This window comes from Euprymna scolopes, chromosome 27 (assembly GCF_053919585.1).
Source record: "Euprymna scolopes isolate OS-2025 chromosome 27, ASM5391958v1, whole genome shotgun sequence".
Lineage (NCBI taxonomy): Eukaryota > Metazoa > Mollusca > Cephalopoda > Sepiida > Sepiolidae > Euprymna > Euprymna scolopes.
In genome coordinates this window covers 42513764-42536008 of record NC_136508.1, presented here as the reverse complement: position 1 = coordinate 42536008, position 22245 = coordinate 42513764, and the positions used below count along the sequence as shown (strand labels likewise).

The 22245-nt window shown below is 35.1% G+C and overlaps 1 protein-coding gene across 11 annotated transcripts in view; it reads right to left on the bottom strand.

Annotated features, from left to right (window-relative positions):
• Window positions 1-22245, bottom strand: part of LOC145248838 (protein c-ets-1-A-like) — a 423966-nt gene that overhangs the window by 315383 nt on the left and 86338 nt on the right. Inside the window, exon 1 of one of the 11 annotated variants that reach the window (XM_080110559.1) lies at window positions 11256-11388. The exons of the other annotated variants lie outside the window; for them this stretch is intronic. The gene's annotated coding sequence lies outside the window, so the exon portion shown is untranslated. Of the gene's footprint in view, window positions 1-11255; window positions 11389-22245 lie in introns of those variants that run through there. 11 annotated transcript variants of the gene reach the window in all.

Here is a 22245-nt window from a genome sequence, read left to right as displayed (position 1 = left end):
ACTATGACATCCACATCAATTACTTTGTCAGAATTAGAACCCCGCCCCCCCCGCCCTGTAGTTAGGTGTGTTAACTATTAGCGAAATTACATACTAATCTACTATATGTTGTTATGTTGTAACATTTTTGTTGTTATTTTTAATAATTGTCACTGCTTGTAATTAGCTCCTCTGTCGCCTTGTAGAGCTGTATCCCATCATATACGCATGTGTGTATGAATAGGTATATATATATATATATATATATATATATATATATATATATATATACACATATTTGTAGTCATCGACATACCGTCCTGTTTTGTTGCATCACAACTCATCAGTGCCGCTAGACTAGCATCTCTCCCTAGCCAAGGATTGAACCTTGAACCGTCGTGTTGACATGCTACTGGTACCATGTAACCCAGTACTACCTAGCTCAAGATCGGTTCACCGGCGATTAAACTAGTTCCCCCACCAGACTTGTTTGGTGAGGAGGGTGCTTAGTCTCCCTGAAGGATTAAAAAGAAGACCTTCCAAAGAGCGAATAAACCCTTTTTAAGGGTCAACGGCCAACTAGCACCGTGTGTGTTTGTGTGTATGTGTGTGTTGGGATGAAGAGGGCTCCCGTAAGCCGTGGTGAAGGTAACCTTTATAGGAGAAGCAAATCTCTTTAAAAAAACCATAAAGCGGGAGACCAGTACCCGCATTAAGCTGGTCAGCAGTTTAACTTGTTGCTGGCTATCTTGCTCTTGCTTGTTGCTGGATCTCAACATTTTGAGCCGAGAGAGAGACTTAGTTGTCGTACAAAGCTAAGACTCTGTAACATCATATGTGTATAGATACTTCCTCAGGCATTTGTCTATAAGAATGGTTCTGCGGCGATGGAAAAGTTGTGACGTGTGGAGGCTTGAAATATTGGAAGCATGTAATAATTGATCTCAATGACCGTCTTCAGTGTCATGCCTGCTTGAGTGTATGAATTCACCGGTAGGACTATATAAAAAAAAGTCATTTTTGGGCTGTCTGAGGGAGTGGCACTCGTCTGAGAAGACGTTGCAATCATCATCATCATATATATATATATATATATATATATATATATATATATATATATATATGAGAGAGAGAGATTTTAATTAACAGGTGATGCACACACTTTTAAACTCTTCTATTTTGTCGATGTTCCCGGGCAACTTTAGGTAACCATGCTATTCAAAATATAAAGGAATTCATCTCGAAGTTATTGTAAAGCCTAAATGACGGTTGATTTCTTTATCATAATTAGTTAAGTCAAGAAATAGAAAAGCGAAAGTCATTTCTGACCTTTTTTTTTAATGGAAATCGCTCCAGACTGCTATTTCAAATGATTTTTTTTTTTTTTTAATTAATTTTTATTTACGTGCCATGAATTTTCATACAAAAATAAATTAATATAAAATTCCAATCTTTGAATAAAAAATTTTAAAAAATAATAAAGTGCACTCATTTACAGACAAAGATATTTTATTTTAAACCTAGCGGTGGAGGATATTGGCACAAGGACAAAGCTATGTTAAGAATGACTTCCACGTGGTTAAAATAATAATTAAAAAAATATAGAGAGGTGGGTAATTAGTTTTCCACGCTAACCATTATGCCAAAGAAGATAGTGAATTGAAATAATAAAAAAAAGATAGAGAGGGAGGTAGGATCGAACTCGAAAACGTAGGGTAATTAATTTTCCTCGCTAACCATTAGGCCAAAGGGGATATCGAATTTAATGAGTTGGTAATTAAGTTATGAATTATAGGAGTCGCATGCGCAGAAATGAACGTTGCTTTTAAACTGGCCGACGGCCAGGTAAGCTGGGCGATTTCTATTGGTATTTATTTGTTTTCCCACAGAAGCAAAATGTGACACAATTTGTTCAAAAATTAAATTTTCTCAGTATAGAAAGATTTCCCTCTCTATTGACCGAGAACTAATCACATTGCTAAACCGGAAGTGACGAATGTTTAAATTAAGGCTAGACAATCGAAAAGAGGGGATGACTTTCGAAAATATCGGCGAAAAAAGCGACTCCTACCTGTAAAAAAGTGCCCAGTTGAGGGTGAAGGAATTAATGTTTTGGGCCAGTTTTTCGATATTTGTCATTCGAAGGGTCAAGCTTCAAAATGATTCCGATCTTGTGAAAATCCGTTGCCTCTGTTGAAAGTTTTAGGCAGACATACATGTGAGATTTATATTATAGACGATGGCGAAGTTATTTCTGCGCCACACAGTGACTTATGCGCCACACACACACACACACATATATATATATATATATAAAATGAAATACTAAAATGCCGTAGTATTACAGTGTGTATAATACTATAAACAAAGTCCAAATATTAGTATCAATATTTTTCAAGACAATCCCAAGCAGATAAAGAAAGCTCAATATGCGAGATAGAGCAATAATATAAATGGGAATTCAGAATTAATTCATGTAAAATTAAAACAAAATTTATTGTTTGACAAAGGAATACAAATAATTATTAAAGTTTTTTTTTTCTTAATTCATAGATTTTCAACGAATGGCTCATCTCATTGGAGAAAATATTAGCAAAATAGATGTAAGAGGCAATTATACATTTTGTTTATTAGCACATAAATTGAAAATTAAAATTGAAATGATGTTGTAAAAAAGACACTTTATTGTTTCAACTTGAAGAATCCCTTCTACACCATCATTTCAAACAACAACCACTGCGTGCCATACTATATAACCTACCAGCCAAAGCAAGAAAGACCTATCGGCGAATAGAAAAGATTACCAGCAAAAATTATAAAATAGACGAACTCAGTTGTGTTTAATCAGACATGCATAAATAATGACTTGTTGCCTATATATATATATATATTAGTAAGTTATAAAATATATATGGCGATTAAGCTACACAGAATATTCCATATTCCACATTTCATCCTGAAGAATCCTAGAGTGGATGAAACGCGAAATATTCTGTGTAGCTTAATCGCCATATATATTTTACTAGCGCGGGGGGGGGGGTTTACCCGGTGTGGCCCGGGTGTTTGTAGGTGTGTGTGTGTTGGGGAGGTGATCAAAACAACCCTGTTAAAACAACAACAACAAAAAAAAAAAACGTTGACCGGGTGTTTGGAGGTGTAAAAAAAAGAAAAAAAAAGTTTTAGTAGGAAAGTAGGCTTGAAACCCGAACCTTTGACGTGGAAGTGGAAACGAAATGGAAAATAAACCTGTGACCTAGCCATCTCGCCCACGAGAGAACAGGGATGAAAAACCTCTTAATTTAACGTTTATAAAATGAAATTAACAGGTGCGAGAACCTTAAGTCGCGTGATGTTTGACCTTGAAACATGACGCGGTTGTAAGCCAGTTTTCGCTTGTTTTATACTGAAAAGCGAAAGATACACGGGACGCTCTAAAAATCTGGAAAAAATAACGCGTGAAAGTCGGGAAAATTAAACAGACAGGCGACCCCTATTCGTAACTCATATTATCATTTAGACGTTATATAAAAAGTTTTAAGAAGGAATGAGCCGACCGAAAAGTCCAGCGAAAAAAGCCTTTTACAGGCATAAACAAAAAGCGAACACACATACATACATTTTCGCTTTTATATATATAGATAGCTTACTAACATGCTCTACCTACGTATTGAGCACTGTTGAAGTAAATAAGTTTACGCATAAATTTATACTTTCGTATATTAATTTATGTGAGTAAATGAAATAGTTTATATATATATATATATATATATATATATATATATACATAATTATTTCCACAGTCAAGCAACGTCGTAGCTCACAAGAGCCATGAAAGCCAACAAACCGGAAGTCCAATCGGGATATGAAACCAGTTCGGATGTGTTTAACTGATGAGGTGAAACTCGAGTCTTGAATTTCCGTTTTGTTGGCTTTCATGACTCTTGTGAGCAGCGACGTTGTTTGACTGAAAATACTAATAATCATATATATATATATATATATATATATATATATATATATATATATATATATATATAGTTCAATACGATAGCGTGTGTATCATTTTATTTGTCACAGAGTAACTGTCGTTTCGTTGTGATCTTCCATTTGCTATAATAAATAATTTTATCCAGAATTCTTCATATGTTTTGGTTTCGATTCAAGCTGATGCACCCAAGTCATATGGATATATTTTTTTTATTTTTGAAATCACAACTTTATAATATATAAGAATCGATAAAAAATAATATATACGAAATCTGCACAAATTAACATATTTAAGCGTATTTTACAACTGGGGTATGCTGGGGGTCCCTGCTAGCTTAGATAAATACTTTTGCAGTTTTAACAAAAGAGCTACAGTAATATCATGGCGTCTCCATTTACGTTGAACATCCACAGAATGCCAACATCAATATATTACATATGAAAGAGTCCCCTGTGGAATTTCCGCAGGTCACGCTAGTATCTATATCTATAAAAGTGAACGTGTCTGTGTGTGTGTCTGTGTACATTTCCCTACGCAATAACTCAATTTTTAGTCTACAGACTCGAAATTTGATATACAAGGTACTGAGATTTGGGAAAATAGATGTGATCGAATTTGGCCAGAAATTTGGCGATTAAGGGGTCAAACTTCAACGATTTCACCTTTGAGAACTCTACCAAACTCCTCCGACAATTTTGGGTCTACGCACCTGAAATTTTAGATATAGGTTCCTTGGACATGGATGTAGCTTAATAACTTGATTTGAGCCCAAAACAATAAATTTTAAGGGGTCATAATAGGGGTCAAAGTTAAAAAATATTGACCTCTGCGGTCTCTTCCAAATTACTCAGACAATTTCTGGTCTAAATATTTGAAATTTTACATAAAGGGTATTCAGAGATAGGGCAAGCTTTTTCATCAATTTGGGTCGAAAATTTTTAGTTACCAATATATAAATGCATGTATGTATCTCTGTTTGCATGTCTGCCTTAAACTTTCAATAGAGGCAACGGATTTTACCAAGATCAGTATCGTTTTAAAAGTTCGACCTTTCATACGACAAATATCGAAAAATTGACTAAAAACATTAATATCTTCCCCTTCAACTAGGCACTTTTCTACGGCGGGGGGGGGGGTCACTTTTTTCGCCGATATTTTTTAAAGTTATCTTCTCCTTTAGATTGTCTAGCCTTAATTTTAAAAAAATGTCGCTTCCGGTTTGGCGGTGGTTGTAACAGCATAAACGTTAGGTTTTACCCCGTTCTTTTTCTCCTTTGCGGTACGGGTTAGAGCCTGCCTTCCTACTACCACTTTTTTTTTTTTTTTGCTCAACATACACATCCAAACACCCGGACAACGACGGGCTGAAATTCTACTATATATATATATATATATATATATATATATATATATATATATATATATATATATATATATATATATATAATCATCCACAGCGTGTTTTGCTGTGTCGCAACTCATCAGTGTTGCTAGACTAAACTATATCGTAAGCTTCTAAATCATCCATGGATACAATTGTAACACACGGTAACCCTATTATTTAACATGTGATCTAATTCGCCATGTTGTTGACAGTCGAAAGTATGCGTTCTTGCTTTGCCAGCGTGTCCGTAGAATCCGTATCTAACAGTTGCCAAACACTGTCTTGCTGATAAGAAGCCTTCAAAGCATCCCCCCACCCATTCCCCCGAATCGTGTCTGCCAACTGTAGACGTTTGAGATTTGCAGGTGTTGAATGCTATACTGCGGTGGCTACGACGGTGCGTGCCAGAAGAACTGGCAACTCTTGGAGGAATGCAGCTAATGCTAGCCTAACGATGCTCCGCGAACACCTGGATCGGATCCAAACCGCGTGACTATATCAAAGGGTATTATGTGTTGGCTTTCTGGGCACAAAATCAATTTAGGTTCAAATGTTCCGTAGATAATTCCGCACATCTACGTTATCTCCGGCTCTTCAACTTATTCTTATAGTCTTGAAGATCGGTTCAGATTTGCAAAAAAACCTGATACTCAGATATTTATATAAAAAGAACTAACTTTACTTATCAAACGTTGCCCGGGAAGGAACGAAATTATTTTAAGTTTCTATATTTTTTAGACAAAGATCAGTTCAGACTTACAAAAAAAAAAACAAAAAACAAAAAAAAACATCAGATATTTATATATAAAAATACTAATTTATTTACCCAGCGTTGCCCGGGAAGCAATGAAATCATTTTAAGTTTCTGAATTTTGGAGATGAAAATCAGTTCAGAATTACAAAAAAAAAAGGAAAGAGAGAGAGAGAGAGAGAGAGAGAGAGAGAGAGAGAGAGAGAGAGAGAGAGAGAGAGAGACTCAGATATTCATAAAAAAAAAACACTAACTTTATTTAACCAGCGTTGCCCGGGAAGCAATGAAATCATTTTAGGTTTCTGTATTTTTTTTAGATGAGGATTGATTATTCGAATTATTTGAATTCATCAGACAATAGCTCTCATCTTGAGTGACAAAGTCTTTTATGATTTGAATATATTCCACTGGAAGACTCAGAGAAAGTTAAATAAAAATGATTTTCCTTTTTAATTTAATAAAAGAAAAATAAAATAAAAAATTCAAAACATAACTATATATATATAAATATATTCATTACTCGGTTCTCCAATGTTTTTCATTTTAACTTTACGAAATAATGCTTTCAAAGTTGTGGTTGCCCTAATAAAATTTTTAATATACTTAATTTAATTTAATAGTTAAATTTTATAGTTAAATTTTATAGTTAAATTTAATAATTTAATTTAATAATTTAATTTAATAATTTAATTTAATATACTTCAAATACTTTGTATTAAAAGTTCACTTATGTTTTATTTTAATAAAGTTATTTGTAATTATTTTTGACCGATTTAATCCCCCGACCTTCTTCAGGTGCATCTTAAACTTGAGAATCTATATGGAATTTCAGAATGAACCTTTTACTTAATAAATGGGGTTATATTGTTCTTGTTTTGTCAGCCATGACCAGACTGAAGTCTTGGGTAATTTTAATTTCATTTTTAGTATCACCTGTATTTAGGATTGAACCTTCAAAAGACTTTATATTTATCTGCCTTGCACAACGGGATAATATAACACAGGTGTCGGAAAATGGGATTTGAAGATCCAGCACCATAGAGGAAGGGGGACTCTGGTTTGAAAAATGCCTGAGCAGCCCCGTAGGCATCCAGTAGAAATAAACTAATCCCTTCGCAAAGAGAAAAGGCAAAGCATGGAAGTGTGGATCTCGTAGAAATGTGCAAGATCAAAGTGATGCCACAGTCAATGGTGAAAAAGCCATCAATAGTCTAGATTGTTGACTTTGGTGCTGATTGAAAATCCCCGGTTGGGCGCGAGAAGATTCAATTAGAATTGGTCATTCGTTAACACATTTTTTTCCACCTGTGCTATGTCAGTCGTTAGCACAAGTGGAAAAAATGTGTTATGTACCGATGCTGATTAAATAAAAGGTTCAGCTCGAAAATTCCATAAAGAATTTCGACAAAAACGCATCTGAAGAAGGCTGGAGGTTACATCGGCAAAACATTGTGAGAATAATATAATAAACGAGTATATAGGATTCATTTGTGCTTTTAACAAGAAAACATTCCCACTCACCCACGCAGTATCAAAAAAGCAATAGTTGATTAATATATATCTTGCTCCTCTTTTATTGATCACGCTCAATAACCTCGTTAAATTCATGAGTTATCACTCTTGAACACCTATAACTTGGTCTCTCTCTCTCTCTTGTGCCACACTTCTAATTTTTTCAAAAACTGCAAATTTAAGCTACATTTAATGTAACTGTTTAAACAACCTATACCTGAGGTATAGGTTGTTTAAACAGTTACATGTAAAATTACAGAGGAATAAAAGGCGAATCAAATGAAGTACAGTTCGTTTAAACAGTTATATTAAATTTAGCTTAAATTTGCAGTTTTTGAAAAAACTACACGTGCGGACTTTCTTTTTGCCGCCTGTATATATATATATGTATATATATATATATATATTAGCGATGTGACGATTCCAATATTTTTCCGATTCTGTACTAAATTCTTGAATCCGATTCTTTATAAGTCTCTGAATATTTAACTATTAAGTTGTTATTTTTCCCGATTACCGTAAAAACACTGGTTAAATGTTCAGCTATTTTCTCAAGCGTACAAACACACTTGTGGAGGCTAATCTGTCGATTTTATTTTTACTGGTTGTTTAAAATCAATAAATATTAATTTATCATTACTACCAGTAGTGGAATATTTTATTCTAAACAAATAAAAAAAAAATTAATAGAATCGTTTTTGGCATCGGAAAATAGGCACACATTTTCCAGATTCCGATACCTTGAAAAGTTCCGATTTTTCGATTCCCGATTTTGATCTCGATTAATCACCCAACACTAATATATATAGGTAACCTTGTCTGTGTATTCGGAATGATCTCTACAAAACTACTCTGTCAGTTTTTGATCTACAGACATGAAACTTATATAGGGTATTCGGACCCATGCGAAACTTTATATTTGGGTTTTAGCCGGGGAAAATCGGTACAAAATTGAAAATTTAAAAAAAAAAAATGTAAATTTGTCATGTGAAGGTCCAATGACGGCATTACGGATATGTATGCGTGACGTAATAGCTATTGGTTCATGTTTTAATTTTTAACTTTGCAGCAAACATGGCTTCATAGCTCAGGCATTAACCCCAAAGGAAAAAATAAATCGTAAGCTAAACGTTTTGGTTTCGATTCTCGGTGGTATCGCGTGAGTCATTTTTTTTTTTTTTAACTTTTGAAATCATTACTATATATTGGGGCCAATATAATATGATAATAAATACGACCTCTGCATTAATTAAAATATCATATTTAAGCGTATTTTACGACCGGACAATGCCGGGCGGCCTTATTATATATGATAGACGTGCAAAACGAACTTCAGTCTGTAATGGAATGTGTACCTTAATGCTACTAAGAGTAAACTTCTTTACAAGAAACAATTCATTGAGGATTTTGCCAAGGTTGCTGTAAAGGAGTTCTCTCTAACGTGCTAGAAAATCACTCACACCTGTTTCCTGCTTCCCTGGCTGAAGTTTAAATGTAATGTGAACAGACATCTCGCTGCTCAACTCCCCACAGTCCTCTTTTAGACACTATCCCAAATTATGTTTCAAGTGGCAATATGCCTTGTTTGGGGTGAAAATGAGTAAACAAAAAAGTGTTTAAAATCCTTATTTGAATTTTCGTCAAAATGTTTTTAGAAAATGTCTTACATTTAATGCTTAAGCTTAAGGAATTTTAAGAACTTGAAATTGCTTAAGCTTAAGGAATTTTAAGAACTTGAAATCATAGGAATCTTGCTTAATTGGTGTCTAATGACTCTGGATCAAATTTAATATAAATAGTTGAATTTTTAAAATAGGAGATTGTGCTTATTTTATTTCTCTGAAAACATTTAAAAATTCTAATAGAAAAAAAAAATGAAATTTAGACAATATTTATTAAGTGATGTTTTTTTAAATATATATATATATTCACTCACAAACAAGGCACACTGCCACTTAAAGGGCTACCATTTGAGATCGTGTTAAACAAGGAACTGGGGGGAGTTGAGCAGCAAGATATCTGTTCACATTACATTTAAACTTGAAAATATTGAGGACCATGTAAGGAGATGAGCGAGATGTTCTTTCACGTTACATTTAAACTTGAAAATATTGAGGACCATGTAAGGAGATGAGCGAGATGTTTTTTTCACATTTCATTTAAACTTGAGAATACTGAGGACCATGTAAGGAGATGAGCGAGATGTTTTTTTCACATTTCATTTAAACTTGAAAATATTGAAGACCATGTAAGGAGATGAGCGAGATGTTTTTTCACATTACATTTAAACTTGAAAATATTGAGGACAATGTAAGGAGATGAGCGAGATGTTTTTTCACATTACATTTAAACTTCTGCACAGCAGCATTCATTTTTTGCTATACATTATTTTATTAAAAAAAACAAAAAAACATAAGTAAATACTCATAAAACTTGCTGTAGCTTGATTTTTTTAAAATTGTATTTCCATTTTCTTCATGGGAATTACTATATGATAAATGTTTTCCATTTGATGTTTCCTTTTGTGTTTTAATATTTTAAAATTTGATTAGCGTTCAGCATTTTCCGGTAGTTTATGTAAACTGCCGGAATATGCCAACGCAAAATTCATACAAAAAAAAAATGGTTGTGCAGAAGTACTGAAATATGTAAGAGTATTTGGTGCTTATTCAGAATTAAACCTTTTTCAAAATAAAATGCAGAAAAAAAAAATCTGAAGAAAAAAAACTTACTTGTTACGGAACGAAGATATCATATTCCAAAAATCACGTAAATTGATCAAGTATTTTGGTCTTTTTAACTAAAAGAAATCAAATTTTATGACGAAGAGATATGTTTTGATCCGCCATGTTTACTAAATAAGAGAAAAATCGTTAAAAATCATAAAAATCATTCTTTACATAAAAAAATACTTTTTCGTTGCAATAGCAAAAATCATAACTCGAAATATTGAATTTCAAGTAAAGCCAATGGTATCTACTTAATTGTCAAGTCGCAGTAATAAACATATCCAAAAATTACAAAAAACGATAAGGTAGAAAATTAATTATTAATGAAAATAGTTTTTGAAGATATTTAACAAAAATAATAAAATAAATAAATAAATAAATAAAATCGAGAATTCGACTTGTAACAAGGTAGATAAATCTTTTTTAAAATCTTAGGTCTATTTAGCAAAACTCATTTTTCGCTAATTGTCTTTGAAAACTATTTTCATTAATAATTTATTTTCTACTTTATCGTTTTTCGTTATTTTTGGATATGTTCATTGCTGTGACATGGCAATTAAGTATATATTATTGGTGTTTCGAATTTCGCTCAAATAACGAAAAAGCATCAATAAAACTACTTGATCAATTTACGTGATTTTTTGGAATATGATATTTTTGTTCGGTGGCGGGTATGTACATTATAAAGATTTATCTGCATTTTTTTTTTTTTTTTCAAATAGGTTTACCGCTAAATAATCACCGAGTATTTTTGCACAGTTAATATTTTCGTAAAAGTATGAGATGAAAACGGTTGGAGGGAAGTAGTGTTTAAAAAAAATAATGAGTAATTACAAAAAAAAAAAAAAAAAATGTAAAAAAAATTAAAATATTACAAAAGCAAAAAAACAAAAGACAAATCTATAAACTAACCTGATGTCAACCAAATTCTCATAACACGACGTCAAGATTAAAACCCTCAAGAAACAGTTTGCACGAATGATTAGTGTTCTTGTATTTCTTACAGAAACTCTTGTATTTTTTTTTTTGTGTGTTTTCGTTATACTTTTTTTTTCTTTTTTTTTTGGCAAACTCTCATTGGCGGCAAATTGTTATTCTGAAAGCCAATATTTTTGTCACTAATTTATGTTTTGTTTGTTTGTTTTCAAGCATTTGCCAACACAAGACACTTGGCACCTCTGGTCACATTTGGATGTGATCTGCCGTTTGGGTTTCGATTCTCGGCATAATTTTAAATACAGGTTGGGGCAGAAATAACAGGTGTTTTTGAAATTACTATTACTCTGCCCTATATTATTAGAAACTAGCAGGGGCGCCAGGTGTTGCCCGATCGTTGAATACGCTTAAAAGTGATATTTTAATTCACGTAGATTTCGTATTAATTATTATAGAGTCAGTTATGTCATATTATATTGTACCCAATATATAGTCATGATTTCAAAATTAAAAAAAAAAAAATGATTTGAGTGCCATCAGCTAGAATCGAAACCGAAACATAGTTTCATGATTGAAATTATGTCTACAAGTTAAGCAAAAACTGAAGTTTATTTGTACTTAATATGGTTGAATTGTGGAAAGAAGTGTGAATTTTATTAAATACAAGCTGATTTCCATGAAAATAATGTTTTTGATAGACAAGATGCAAGCAAGGGCGGTCGGACGGTCCATAGAGTTTCATAATTATATAAGTACCGTATATTTCGGCGTAAGGACGACCCTTAAAATTAAAAAAAATCATCTTTAAAAACCAATAGATACCGGGTATTGCAAACTCTAGCCAAGGCTTAACAAACATGGTTTCGTGATTTAGCAGTCATCTTATACAAACGATATATGATAAATTTATTAAAGTTTGCCCCAATTTTGTATGATGTTATATTTGACGGTCGATTATATGCCAAAATATACATTTTTTTTTTTTTTTTTTTGCAAAGACGTGTCATTTTATAATTTAGTAATGAATTATTTTGTTTGTTTCTGATAAAAATTAAAAAATGTGAACAATTAAACACAAGTTTTTTGGGGGGTTTTTTTGCATACGAGAACTACAAGAAAAGTAACGAGTCAGTCAAATATTCAGAGAGGATTTCGTCGCGTTCGAAAAGCTATTCTTAGGAGTTTGAAGATATTATATTCCACGCTTAACTTCAGAAAGTGGCAAACCTTTTTGAATAAATTTCAATAAAATCTTATATTTCATGATTAAAAAAAAAACAACAAAAAAAACAAAACACCTGTTATTTCTGTGCCACCCTGTCGAATAAACTGAAAAGTATTAGGGGGTGGAACGATAAAATTGTCGCCATAGAAAAGACGATATCATTCCATTTCCGTTTGATGAAAACCGGTTTTCTTTCTTTTTTTTTTTTTTTTGTTGCAGACCACCTACTACTTGGCAAATTGTGTACAACTCCCAAGAGCAACAGAAACCTTCTATCATGTCTGAAAGTGACACAATATTCAACGAACGAGATCAGAGTTGCGCTGCTGTACAACTTATGCTCTCTGCCAATCCAAGTTATGACAACAGGACCATTACCAGCACCCTCACAATGCATTGCTGGACTGCCACGAATAACAGGAACGATTATGGTCTTTGGTGTAGTTTCAAGTGAGAGCCATATCATACACTCTAACATCTTCAAAATCGGCTTGAAAGTCAACAACAAAGTGTACCCGGATGCGCTGAAAAGTGTAGTGACCACCTGGTGCAATCAAATGGCTGCTGGCAGACCCTGGGTGTGGCAGCAGGATTCGGCACCAGCCCACAAGTCCAAAGAGACCTAAGCTTGGCTTCAGAAAGAGTGCTACGACTTTATACCCTTTTCTCACTGTCCCGTCTTCTCCCCCGACCTAAACCTGCTGGACTAATTCGTTTGGTCATATGTCGAGAACATCACCAACATGACCTCCCACAATACCAAAGTCAGCCTGATCACCACCATCTGCAGAGCGTCTGCCGGCGCTTGTGGAAAAGACATGTTCCTAGTTCCAGACCCATATTGAGGCAGTCATTGAGGCTGAAGATGGCTACATTGAATAGATGACAGCTCTACTATGTAATCAAGTTACCTGAATCGATTTTTTTCGATAAAAGTTTTAAAAGATGTAGTGTTGTTTTCTTTAGGGGGGACAATTTTATCAGTTTATCCTGTACGCATTTTAGTGTGACATTGGTTTCCGTTTCTTTGAAATCAGTTGATTTTTCTACTCTTATTCACCACCCAAGGCATAGTGATACTTGAACGTAAAGGACTACTATTTGGGATCGTGTCTACAGGGGCACTATGTAAGGATTTAGAACAGCAAGGTGTCTGTTTGCATTACATTTAAATTCCAGCATTTTAGCACATTCAGTAAAGTAGGAAACAAGGAGGGAATTCCAAAATCTAGCAGTCCAAATGAAGAAACTATTGGAGTAAAATATTTTCTTGCATCTGGGGACCTCTACAGTGAAGGGGTGGGATTTTGCTGCGAGGCGGATTTGTCTAAGGGGACACAAATGCAACGAGTTCATCAGAGCACATTCCATTAAAGTACTTGTAACTCAAACACGGGGATGCAACATTGCGACAATGGGAGGGAGGTTGGAGATTGGTTGATAGTATGTGACCTATTCAATCGAAGACCATTTCTTGAACCTTGTCTAAAATGAAGAGACTAGTGGTAGATGCACCAGACCAGATATGGCAACAATAACTAATTTATAGGGTAATGGTTGCTTTGAAGAGATATGGTAAAAACGTGTTTCTGAATAGACACCCTCAACCTACTCGTGTTAAAAATAGCTTTCGGAATGAACACCCCAACCTTCTCATGCTAAGAACGGCTTTTGGAATGGACATCCACAACATCCCCATGCTAAGAACGGCTCTCGGAATTTACACTCCATCTTGTGAGTGGGGTTAGGGCCAAATATTTGCTCCAAATTTAATCTTGATAATTGCAGTTATGATCCTGACGTGCAAATACTATGAATGAAAAGAAAAAGAAGTCGTCATTTTAAAGAAAATATTAATGTTATGTTTTTTTTTGTTTTTGTTGGGGGGGGGGCTATCTGCGCGATTTTAATGTGTGCATAGGTATAAAAAATATAAATAAAAAAAGTATAAAAAAGAAAACGGCCTGTTATAAAACAAACTAAAAGAAAAAACAAAAAAAAATAACATTGTTGCCGTTTTGTTAAGGAGATTCAAAAGCAAAAAAAAAAAAAAAAAAGAACATACAAAAGACAATGCTGTCTGTAAATGTTATTTCTTTTGTTTCATGGATTATTTTTTTTTGTAGGATTGGTGGGTAGTTGCGTCGTGATAATGTGTGTGTAGTTAACTGTGAAGGTATAAGTACGTAAATATATGAATATGAGCGATTAATATTTTTGTATTTTGTTTAATATAAAACTATTGCTTTGTGTAGAAAGAGCCGCCATATTTGCAAGGTCTGATGCGTTCGTTTTTGTAATAAGGTGTGTAATCAGGAATAATCCATTTTTCAGCTCTTGAACAATGAGAATTGCCGGAATTTTAAAAGGGAGAAATTATTATTTTCGAATCAGGAAATGGGAAGGTAATTGTATGCCTATGAGTATATGATTCAACTACAAAGGGTGCCAGAAAAATACAGTTATAATGTGTATATTTCTTCCTAGTCTTGATTGGGGCAGTAGGGGAACTTTAAATTTAGAGGGAAAAATAGGAACTACTTCATCTAAATATGGCGCGATTGTAATGCCATTGTTTCTAGGATGTCGTTCTAAAGTTACATAAGATAGTGGCTAATAATCTAGACATAATAAATTTCTACGTGGCATCTGTTGGGTCAAATGCTATTTCGGTCCAAAGGGGAATTTCTGCATTCAAAATATTATATAAGAAATAATCTAAGACCTTTTATTTTATTAATATGAAATTAGATTTAGATCTAATAATCTAAAACATTATATTTTAATAATATGAACTTAAAATAAAACAATAATCTAAAACTATTTATTTTATGAAGTTGAAATGATATCCAAAACCTTATTTTATAACCTTTTTATTTTATAAACTTAAAATTTTATCTAATAATATAAAATCTTATTTTTTATTAATATAAACTGAAAATAAAATAATAATCTAAAACCTTCCTTACTCCTCCCACATATCTCATCATCCCTCACAGACTCCCTGCTTTCCTTGAACTCTTTATGCCACTCAAAAACTGATGCTCGATTCATGTAAGATGGTCCAAAAGCAGTCTGAAGCATTCCATACGTTTCCGTGGCGTTTTTGTCCAAGTTCAAAAAAGAATTTTATTGCCTATCGTTCCTCTGAAGTGTCCTCACATCCAGATTGCATTTTTGAAATCCACCAGCTGTGACAATCAGGTTTTAGTAGGGTGTATTCCAATTCCTGCTGTAGCTGTTAATTTAAACCTCAAATCATCAAAAATTGGTCAGTCATCTCCTAAGATGTATAGCAATAACATAGTGAAATTTCAAGAGTCTACGACAATTTTTAATGTCTGTACAAAAAAAAGTTTGGAAAATCATTTAATGCACTTCGTAAATGGTTGAGAGACTACAGAATATTTACAGCAGTAGGAATGCTTCCAAGTGGCAATATGCCTTGTTTTGGGTGAACAAGAATAAAAAAAAATCTACAAATTGATTTAAAAAAGAAATCATTATCGCATTATTCGTTCTATTTAAATAATTACACTATAAAAAAATTTGTTAGCTTTAAAACGCACAGTCCATATTAATAATAAAAAAAAAATTAAATCATTATTTTAAATTTATATTAATAAATTTTTTTATATTATTGGATATAATTTGAAGTTCATCTTATTAAAATAAAAGGTTTTAGAATATTTTATTTATTTATTCATTTTATTTTTACATGGAGGTCACTACTTATCAAGGCCCAGAAACCACTCAGGGATAAGGGTTATTGCATATACAGTAATCAATGGGATAATATCATTGTAATCGTTAGTATTGGAGATTTGATAAAGTATCTTACTTAAAGGGGTGGTTCATCAGGAATTTGTTTATGTTGGACTTGAAAACATCCAAGTTGTAGTCAGGTGGGAAACAGGCAAACACAGAGTTCCACAGTCGTGCACTTCTAAGAAAGAAGCTTTGCTCATGGAATCTGCGCTTTGATTTAGGCACAGATAAAGAGTGGGAAAAATTAATGACAGTCATTTCAGCTAGACGGGTGTTTTTCGTGAAAGATTGACGAGGGGGGACCAGAGATTGGAGTTCAGACGAGCACCTGCTATGGAAATAACGATAAAACAAGGATAGGCTCGTAACGTCTCTTCTGTGGGAGAGAGGTTGCAGGGTAGAGAATTTGACCAAGATGGGCATCAAAGCAGTTCCTCAACCTTCCTATAGTCCAGACCTTGCGTCCTGTGACTTTTAGCTATTCCCTAAGCTCAAGGAAAATCTTAGAGGCTGTTATGAGACAATTGTGGAGCTGAAAGAAGCTGTGACGAGAGTCGTTTACATTGTCACACAAGAGGACCTCTATGGGTTTTCCAGAAGTTGTTCGAACGGTACAACAAGTGCATTGCAGCCGGAGGAGATTACTTTAAAAGGAGACTTCACATGTGTGCTATCAATAAAATTGTCCAGACGAAAAAAGTCTGGAAACTTTTTAAAGGCACTTCGTACGTTAACTATTATTCTCCTTTTCAAAATTCCCGGTCTCAAAATTCAATACACATCTGACAAAACTTTCTTTTGCCCAAAAGAATGAGTTTCTTTGATCAAGTCTTTTTATTGAAACCTTTAATATGCATATTAGATGCCCTGAAGTATCGTTCCCTCATGAGATCGCTAGCCTATAAGTAAACGCAACGGCCATATTTTTTCTTTAGTCTTCCTGCCTAACACGAACACTGCATGCTGTTCAAAATCAGGTTTGTACTAATTTTTAATCACACCTACAAGGGCACTATGTAGAGAATGGAACAGCAAGATGTCTGTTTGCATGACATTTAAATTTCAACAAGTTAGTAGTCAGGGAAGCAGGGACCCGGGAAGGAATTCCAAAGACTAGCAGTTCGATGAAACAAATGATTAGCGTAGAAGGCTTTCTGGCATCTAGGGACATCTATAGTGGAGAGGTGGAACTTTGCTACCTGATCGGTTAGATGAGGCATTTACATTGAGGGGGCATAATGAGTTTGTCAGAGCACGTTTCATTAAAATACTTGTAAAACAGGCACAGTGATGCAACGTTGCAGTGATGGGACAGGAGTTGGAGATTAGTTGATAATGTGGGACCTATTTGAATAGAGACCCTTTTCTGAATCCTGAAGAGCCTAGTGGTACATGCACTAGCCCAGATGTGGCAACAATACTTAATGCACAGGCAAATAGTGGCTTTGTAGAGATATAGGATACTGTCAGGTCTGTGTAATTTTCTAGCCTGGTAGAGAGAGCCCAACCATTTTACAGCAAACTTAGCGATGTCTTGGCTTTGTAGATACAGGATACTGAGTTCGGTACTCCAATGACGTCAGTTCAAGATGAAGCTGTAATGTCTTGAAAACATGTTACACCAAGAATATGTTTTGGTTGAAATAATACCTCAATCTTTTTGCAGATCATTGGTCGACAACCACATCCATAAGAAACAGAGTGCTTACGTAGATAGGTATATCGGTAGGTTGCTTCCTTTCTCTGTTTCAAATGTTTGTATCTTACGTATGGCTTAATCACATTGAGACACTAGTTCTCAGTGGGTCACGGAAGTTAAGAGACATTTAGGCTGGCCATTACCAAATGGTAACCCATTTGGTAACGCTAGGCACTGAATCTCATCTCCCCATGATGAAGATATGCATGTGGCTGACAGACCGCTTGTGAATTTGATATGTAAAAAGGGAGTAGAAATTGGACTTTGGATTTACTTTTGGCAGCCATGTAACTCTCACATCCCTTATTTCGTCATTTAGTTCCCAGAATTTCATGAGCGATGTTTCTGACAAAAGGGGAAGAATTGTTGTTTTCCAAGTCAAAATCTATTTAAATGACACTTATCAGTCTAGTTTTTGACCTTGAAATATAAATTAATTTTATTTTAGCTCCTCACAACAAATGGTTTCATGACTTGTCTGAAGCGATTTTCATAAATACAAACTTCCTATTCTTGAAAAAGTCACCCAGGTCTATTATCACACCATTTATTCCTGTTTTTCTTTAATGGATGTGTATAGGTGCTGCCAGTGTGATACCACAAAGTTCCCTGCTCGACAAGCACCACTCACCCTAACGCTTTGTGCTGTTGATTTCTTTTCTTTCATCTTTTCTTCTTGTTCTAGTCATGGCATTTCTCACACATTGGTGGGAGCTCGGTGAATACTCAGCGGATGGTGGCGATTAGGCTGGGTTTTGTGCTGTGGGAGGTCGTGTTCGTGATGTTCTTGCCGTATGATCAAACAAAGCAGTCCAGCAGGTTCAGGGTCTGCCAGCGGCCACCTGATTGCACCAGGGGGTCACCACACTCTTCAGCACACCCAAGTACACTTTGATGCTGACTTTCAAGCCGACATCAAAGATGTGAGGTGGAATAATGTGGCCCTCACTTGAAACCACACCAAGATCATAACCGTGACCGAAAACTGTGTTTTCATTACCATGCGCATGTCCCTGTTATTCGTGGCAATCCAGCAATGCATTTTGAGGGTGCTGGCAATGGTCCTGTTGTCACAACTTAGATATGTAGAGAGCAGGAGTCATACAGCAGCACATCTCTGATTTCGCTCATTGAATACTGAGTCACTTTCAGACATGATAGAAGGCGTTTATCACTCTTGGGATTTGTGCACAACTGGTCAGCAACACAAAAAAAAAAAAGAAAGAAAAAGAAAACCGGTTTTCATCAAATGGAAATGGAATCATGTCTTCTTTTCTAGGGCGTCAATTTCATTGTTCTACCCTGTATTATGCATAGTGTGAAAAAAAGGAGTAAAATGAGTCAGCTTCTCTCGCTGCTAGTATCCATCAGCAAAACATTTGTAATGGTTCCCCTTACCAAAACATGTGAACGGAGCACCTCACCAGCTCAAGCTGAACTGCAAGGGACTCTGAGGTAGTCCCCCCCCCCCCTCCTAACCCAAACATGCGTTATGCAGGCCCACTGTCATGTGAGTAGGCCCTAATGTCCATGAATCAACCTTCAGCTATGGGCAGACAGCTCTACTGCCTTGTGGATGCCTTACAAAAGGCAAAAGCTAAGGGAATAAACCCAAACAAAAATCCAGTCTAATGGTGAAGCTCTTCAACATCTTTTCGGCAACTCCGACAGCTTCACTGACACTGACTGTATTGACTTGCCTTTCCATCAAACTGTCTACAACGTTGAGAGGGGGCCCTGGAAGCTGGGCAAACCAGGATCTCCTTACACACCCAGGCCTGCACCTGGAGAGGACTACACCTGCAACAAGCGTCAACAAAACTGCAATTCTAGATTTGAACTGTACATCAACAACAGACGCTGTGTGCATTGGACTAGGTGCGGAATGCCACTGTCTTGTGAGACAGAAGTTTGCTATAAAAAGGTTTCCTCGAGTTCTATCTAGAATTAGGTACTTACAGGAGAGACTACATGAAGGTTGTTAACATCAATAAGCGAAGATAGTATTCACTTCAACATTGTCACCGTCCAATGTATTGTGATGCTAATCGGTTCGTTGAAATTTATCAAAATGGATGACAACATAATCTTGCATCAAAATGAAATGGAGTATGGAGGAAATTTATGAGCCGGAGCAAAACTTGTAGTTGCAGAGAGATAAACGGGGAGGATGGAGGAAGAGAGAGAGAGAGAAGGGGGAGGATGAGACCAGGTTGAGAGGAGAAAGGAAAAGATAGAGAGGAAGGATTCAGAGAGAGAGAGAGAGAGAGAGAGAGAGAGAGAGAGAGAGAGAGAGAGAGAGAGAGAGAGAAATTTATGAGCCAGAACAAAACTTATATTAACTGCAAAGAGAGAGAGAGAGAGACAGAGAGAGAGAGAGAGAGAGAGAGGGGAGGAGAGAGCAGGAAAGAGGTAGGGAGGGAGAGTGCAAACAGAGAGAAAGAGAGAACAGCTGCAGAGAGGGAAGGGAGAGGTAGGGGGGGGGGAGAGAGAGAGAGAGAGAGAGAGAGAGAGATCTCACTTCCCCCCCAAATGCCACCTCAGTTTTTCAGTAAAAGCCGAGCATATTTTAAATTGACGAACTGTATTTATCAAAAGAACCCAACGAAAAGATAAGATGAGAGTAACACTTGAAGTTGAAGATAAGAATTGAACCTTGACGAACTTGAAAGAATACATTTCTTTTGGTTAAAAAAAAAAAAAAATGCAGTTTGAGGGGCGCAACTAAACCCGATGAACTTTTGAAGACCGATATTCTTAAGATGCTTCTTTATAAACGCAATCTTTCCCCCCCCCCCAAGGCAAACAACCCCCCCCCCCCTAAAAAAAAACTCAGATTAATTTTCTTTCAATTTTCTGAATTTTTGAGATGAGGATTGATTAATCGTATTATTTTGATCCTTCTGACTACTGTTTTCATCTTGAGTGTTATTTTCACAACGTTTCAGTCGATGTAACCTCCAACAGCACAATACCGTTGACACACCGGTTCTCGCCAGATCACCGAAGTTAGGCAACGATGAGCCTAGCCAGTACCAGATGGGTGACCATTTGAGAAAGCTCCACGCAGTACATGTTGCAGAAATTTCCCGGTTGATATCTAGAGACGCGTTTAACTCTACAGGGGGGGGGGGCAGAGATCCCCCCCCCCCGAATCAAGACGGAAAACAACGGGAAACTACCGTCTTTACTTGTCTTCCTGAGATTACCATGGCTCTACAATTTGGACAGCCATTCACTTAGTGTTGGACACGCACCCCTTACTACTTGGAATAATGAACTATTCCATGACGTCACTTCCGGGTAACGAGAATCGTTTTACTAAAGGAGTCAGAGAAAGACACGCGGAGAGTATGGCCGTCACCATTAGTCCAATCTTTCCTTTTTTTTTTTTTTACATAGGCGTCACCACTTATCAAGGCCGATAGGCCACTCAAGGATAATGGTTAAAGAGTGTAGAGTAGTCAAAAGGACAATATAGTAATCGATAGTAATGGAAGTTCGATAAATTTGTTAACTTAAGTAGAACGGCTCATCAGAAACTTGTTCACGTTGGACTTGAAGACAACCATATTATAAATCAGAAATCGTATGAACATTGACTCTTATAAACAACTTTGAATGAATTATCATTATATATATATATATATATATATATATATATATATATATATATATATATAATGTTAAAAGTCCACGTATGCTTCTAGGATAGTGATTTAAAGGTTATGAAGGTTTTTGGAAGCATGAAAAACGATGTTACTTTTTGTATTTAATATTTTATTGTTATTTTTTATATTTCAAGCGGACCTCCGATCTTGGTCACAAAAAATATCGAAAAAAAAAAAAAAAAAAAAAAAAAGCAGAGATGTTTTAAATTCGATTTTCCCTGACCCCTGAACTCTAAATTAATCCATTCATACTTCTCCAATGTCTCAGCTAATGAATCCCTCTTGTTTTTACAAAAACTCTAAAAAATATCCAAGAACATTCTGTTTTCTTATTAATTGTAAACTTTCCATTTCAAACAAATATAAAAATATCTCTTGTGAATATATGCTTTCTGAACTCATTTTGTTTTGTTTACCGTATAAGAATGTCTTTTGCATTTTCACAATTGATTATAAATCATGCAAATCTTTTTTTCTATTGAAAATATTTCCCTGGATCCGGCTGATCCCTCAAAACAAATCACCCAAAAATAAAACCCCCGAATCGGCGTACCCTTTTATCTTTCCTACAACCTCTCTCTATCTTCTCCCCCCCACACACAC